Source organism: Ziziphus jujuba, chromosome 1 (assembly GCF_031755915.1).
Source record: "Ziziphus jujuba cultivar Dongzao chromosome 1, ASM3175591v1".
Taxonomy (NCBI): domain Eukaryota; kingdom Viridiplantae; phylum Streptophyta; class Magnoliopsida; order Rosales; family Rhamnaceae; genus Ziziphus; species Ziziphus jujuba.
The window spans coordinates 33,602,356-33,608,355 of NC_083379.1; positions in this window are offsets into that span (position 1 = coordinate 33,602,356).

Consider the following 6,000-nt stretch of genomic DNA (forward strand, 5'->3'; position numbering starts at 1 on the left):
TTCCTTCAATGTGGTGGGGGCTATATATATAGGACCTTGGGAATCTTTTTCTCTCTTTATTTTCAATGTGGGAGTCTTGGAAGATACATTTTTTAGGCCATGAAAAGGGTTGGACGAATTTCATGTGTAAAAAGGAAACTGTATATTATTTGCTCTCTACTACTTTCCTTTTATCTAATTCCTCCTAAAAAAATAGTTAATTAGTCTAATTTACCCTTAATGAAGCATGTGACATGACATGTGCCTCATTAATGATAAATTAACCAATTATTGCCACTTGTTTTTATCCTGGCCCTCAAATTGCCTTGATTCCCTCTTTTGATCAATGGTGGAGATTTAACTAGAATATTCCCTTTTATAAATTCCAAACTTTAAATGATGATAACTCTTTGCTCGCACCTCGAAATCCAAAACTAATGAGACATTTGAAATCCACAAATTGTGATGATTCATATGACATCCACTTCCACCATGAAATTCTCGATAGAATCTTTATGAAATCTTCAAGGTATCTTTTTGGAATCTTTTTAATGCTTAGTCCGTTCGAGCTCAAATTTTGCTTCCCACCATAATTCGACCCAAGGAATCCATCTTTATGGTTGTTTTCTTAAAATTCTTCCTCTTTCACCTAGATTAAAAAAAATACATAAATAAGTATTTTTCCATAACAAATTAACACAAACTAACAAATATTAAGCTATAAATATGGCATAAAATCATCAATATTGTAGACCTAACAAATACCCCCAAACTTAAGATTTGCTAGTCCCTAGCAAAGGAAAAGAATAAGAAAATGAAATTTTATTTAAAGAACATAAGATACTTTAATGAGGTGCCTCAAAGATTGTATAACATATGACTTTTCAAATGGTTTCAAAGTAATTATGTAGCTCAATACCTTAGATTCTATCCAACATATATGATACTTCCAATGTGTGTGTGTGGAAATCAATTTATACACTTAATTATCATATGCTTGAATAAATTTACAAGAATTAGAGATTGATAATAACGTATGAACTACCATATGCTTGACTTAATTATCACTCTCCACTAATGTAGGTTAATGCACCACCTTAAATCATTTGGACTTCATGGTTTCTATTGTTAACGCTAATGGATAAGGCTAAAGAAAGAAAAGGATAGGATATAATAAATCAAAGAAAGAAAGCTAAAATTAAATATCAATGAATAAATTACTTGTAAAATTTGTTTCTTTATTAGAACTTCTTTTCTTATTTTAACTTCAATTTCAATATCCTTTTTCTCCTTTTTATTCTGCATATATTCTTCAAATCACACAATTCTTTCTTTATTTCTTTTTTTTTCTTTTTTTTTCTTTTTTTTTTCTTTCTTTTCCACTAAGCCCCCAAACTTATTTTTCCTCTTATTGCACATTCAAACCTCCAATTTACACAAAAATGCATACTAGAGCCAAATTCACCAAATACTTAACCTCCAAACTTCATTATTTTTTTTTTCTTTTTTTCATTTTTTTTTCTTTTTCAACACTCAAACAAGCTCACAAGCATATATTCATATCAATTCAATTAAAGCTCTCTTTGTAGTATGTTCAAGGTAGGAAAAAGAAATTTAAAGCTCAAAAAGGGTAAGTAAATGTGCTTTAATGAAGAAAAGGCTCTAATACATATTTATGCATCCTAAAGGCTCAAATAAGGTACTAGTGGAAGATAATGTATTAGGTTGGCTTGAAAGGCTCAAACTTAAACAAAGATGGCCTAAATCATGTTCTTAGTAATGCATTCACCTAGGATTTCGCCTCAAGCAATAATCAAGCAAGTTCTAGAGTTCAATTAATAATAAAGTACTCTAATTCATGCAAACCTTCTTCAAAACACAATCTAAATTATGCATTATTGATTATGTGCTCAAAATTTATTGAAAGTAACAATATGTGAATATAAATTCAAGCATTTAGGCATACACAAAAACAAATCCACCATCTAAAAACCAATTTATTTTCAATCATAGTCTTATCATTGGCTCATTAAAGTGCTTAAGAAAACACCACAAAAACAATTTTTTTTTTTATAATAATGAAGGAAAATAAAAACTAAAACTAACATTTTTGAAAACTTATAAAAACACTTAAATGGACAAGATTTAAAAGACGCAAAGCATGCTTTTCACCCCCAAACTTAAAATGAACAATGTCCTCATTGTGAAAAACATAAAATAAAGCAAAAGTAAATAAAAGGTAAAGAATACTCCCCTTTGAAGACATGGAATGTTCCTCGTAATGTGAAAAAAATTTTATGTACTCCAATGCATATTAAAGGTGGTTATACTCCAAAAACCTAACTTTAGACTTGAAATTCACAACATTCGTCTTTTGCTCTTTTACACCTAAACATCTTAAAACCTTGCAAAAACTCAAACAAAACACATCAAAACAACCTAAAAATAAGAAAACCACTAAAAACAACTAAAATAAATAGATAAATATAAGGTAAAGAAAGAAATTTGGGTTGCCTCCCAAGAGCGCTTGTTTAAAGTCATTAGCTTGACTCCTCCCTTTAACTTAATTAAGATCATCCAAGTAGAGGCTAGTCTCAAGCACTCCACCTTCATAATATGGCTTCAACCGCTGCCCATTCACCTTAAAACTTTCATGTCCCGGTTTGGTGATTTCAATTGCTCCACTTGGAAAAATTTGTACAATATCATATGGTCCACTCCATCTTGATCTTAATTTACCTGGAAACAATTTAAGTCTAGAGTTATAAAGAAGTACCTTTTGTCCAACATGAAAGTTCCTCTTTTTAATCATCTTGTCGTGCCATCTCTTTGTCTTTTCTTTGTAAATCTTTGCATTCTCGAAAGCATCCATCCTAAATTCTTCAAGTTCATCCAATTGCAATAGCCTATTCTTGCCCACAGCCTCTTGATCAAAATTGAGAAACTTGGTTGCCCAATATGCTTTATGCTCCAATTCCACGGGAAGATGACATTCCTTACCAAAAACCAGTTTATACGGAGAAGTACCAATGGGGGTCTTGTAGGCGGTCCGGTATGCCCAAAGTGCATCATCTAGCTTTAAGCTCCAATCCTTTCTTGAAGCATTGACCGTCTTCTCCAAAATCCTCTTTATTTCCCTATTTGAAATTTCTACTTGCCCACTAGTTTGTGGGTGGTAAGGAGTAGCAATTTTATGTCTAACACCATATTTAGCAAGAAGGGATTCAAATTGTTTGTTGCAAAAATGAGTGCCACCATCACTAATGATTGCTCGGGGTGTACCAAATCTAGTAAAAATGTATTTTTTTAAAAATTTCACTACAACTCGTGCATCATTAGTAGGTAGTGCACTAGCTTCAACCCATTTAGAAACATAATCCACAGCAACTAAAATATATTTATTACCACAAGAAGAAGGAAAAGGACCCATGAAATCAATACCCCAAACATCAAACAATTCTACCTCAAGGATATTCTTTAAAGGCATCTCATTCTTCCTTGATATGTTCCCGGTTCTCTGGCACCTATCACACCCTTGCACATAAATATTAGTATCTTTAAACATAGATGGCCAATAAAATCCAGAATTTAAAATTTTTGCTATGGTTTTTCTAGTCCCAAAATGCCCCCCATACTCACTAGAATGACAACTTTTAATAATGGACATTGTCTCTTCTCTAGCAACACACCTCCTAATTATACCATCGGCACACTTCTTAAAAAGATAGGGGTCATCCCAAAAGTAATACCTACTTTCCTTAAGAAACTTATGCTTTTCATATGGTTTTTCCAAACTAGGCGGCATAACATTAGTAACCAAATAATTAACAATGTCAGCATACCAAGGTACATCAAACATACCATCAACCTTAAACACTTTCTCATCTGGAAAACACTCTTCTATATCTCTTTCTTCTTTTTCCTCACTCAATTCCAACCTAGACAAGTGATCAGCTACTAAGTTTTCTACTCCTTTTTTATCCAAAATTTCTAAGTCAAACTCTTGAAGTAACAAAACCCATCTAATTAACCTAGGTTTAGACTCTTTCTTACTCATGAGGTACTTAATTGCACTATGATCGGTATAGACAATGGTCTTAGAACCTAACAAATATGCTCTAAACTTATCAAAAGCAAAGACAATGGCAAGCATCTCTTTCTCAGTAGTAGCATAATTAAGTTGAGCATCATTCAAAGTTCTAGAAGCATAATAAATAACATGCAGTTTTTTATCTTTCCTTTGTCCCAAAACAGCTCCTATAGCATAATCACTAGCATCACACATAATTTCAAAAGGTAGATTCCAATTAGGAGTACACATAATGGGAGCACATATTAATTTTTCTTTCAAAAGATTAAAAGCACGCATGCATTCATCATCAAAAACAAAGGGAACATCTTTATTCAATAAGTTACAAAGAGGTTTAGTTATCTTGGAAAAATCCTTAATAAATCTCCTATAAAAGCCCGCATGCCCAAGAAAACTCCTAATACCTTTTATTGAAGTAGGTGGAGGCAATTTCTCTATAACTTCTATTTTAGCTTTATCTACCTCAATTCCCCTTTTAGAAACCTTATGACCTAAAACTATGCCCTCTTGAACCATAAAGTGACATTTTTCCCAATTAAGCACAAGATTCGTTTCTTTACACCTTAGAAGAACCCTAGATAAATTTTGCAAGCAAGAGGTAAAAGAATCACCAAATACACTAAAATCATCCATAAAAATCTCAATGATATCTTCTACCATATCCGAAAAGATGGACATCATACACCTTTGAAAGGTTGCAGGTGCATTGCATAAACCAAAAGGCATCCTTCTATAGGCAAAAGTTCCATAAGGACAAGTAAAAGTAGTCTTTTCTTGATCATCAGGGGCAATAGCTATTTGATTGTAACCGCTATAACCATCTAGAAAACAATAATATTCCTTACCGGCTAACCTTTCTAACATTTGATCAATGAATGGCAAAGGAAAATGGTCTTTTCTAGTGGCCTTATTAAGCTTCCTATAATCAATGCACACTCTCCACCCAGTAACTAACCTAGTAGGAATAAGCTCACTCTTATCATTCTCTTGCACAGTCATCCCACCTTTCTTAGGAACTACTTGAATAGGACTTACCCAATTACTATCCGAAATAGGATAGATAATCCCGGCATCTAAAAGCTTTAAAATCTCACCATGAACCACTTTCTTAAGATTAGGATTAAGCCTCCTTTGATGTTCTACAGTCGGTTTATGGTCTTCCTCCATAAGTATTTTGTGCATACAAATAGAGGGGCTAATACCCTTAATATCAGCTATAGTCCAACCTAGTGCAGTTTTATGTTCTCTTAAAACTTCTAAAAGTTTGGCTTCTTGGTCCTCACTAAGGGCGGATGAAATTATTACCGGAAGGGTATTATTAAATCCTAGAAAAACATATTTTAAATGACTAGGTAGTGGCTTCAAATCAATTATAGGTGGGTGCTCCACACTCGGTATCTTTCTAGGTCCACTCTCACCTAAATCCTCAAACTTTCCAACATAATCTACCTCACAGTGGGTGGCTATATCTATGATGCTACACTCTTGTTTTTCTTCTTCTATACATGGTCCAAATAACTCACTCAATCCTAAGGGATCTAAATTACTTTCCTTTTCCATATCATTTACCAATTCATCACATGCATCAACAAGAAAGCAGCAAGAAATTTCATCAAGATTAGGAAATTTAACAACATTAGGGATTTGAAAACTTACCTCCTCATTGAGTACTCTAAGGGTTACTTGCCTTTGTTGTACATCAATTAGGGCACGTCCGGTTGCAAGAAATGGTCTTCCAAGAATGATTGGAATGTTGTCATCTTCCTCCATATCAAGTATCACAAAGTCTGCAGGGAATATGAACTTGTTTACTTTTACAAGTACATCCTCCAATATTCCCCTTGGCCGTTTTATGCTTCGATCTGCCATTTGAAGAGTCACTGTGGTAGGCTTCACATCTCCCACTCCAAGCTTCCTGTAAATGCTATATG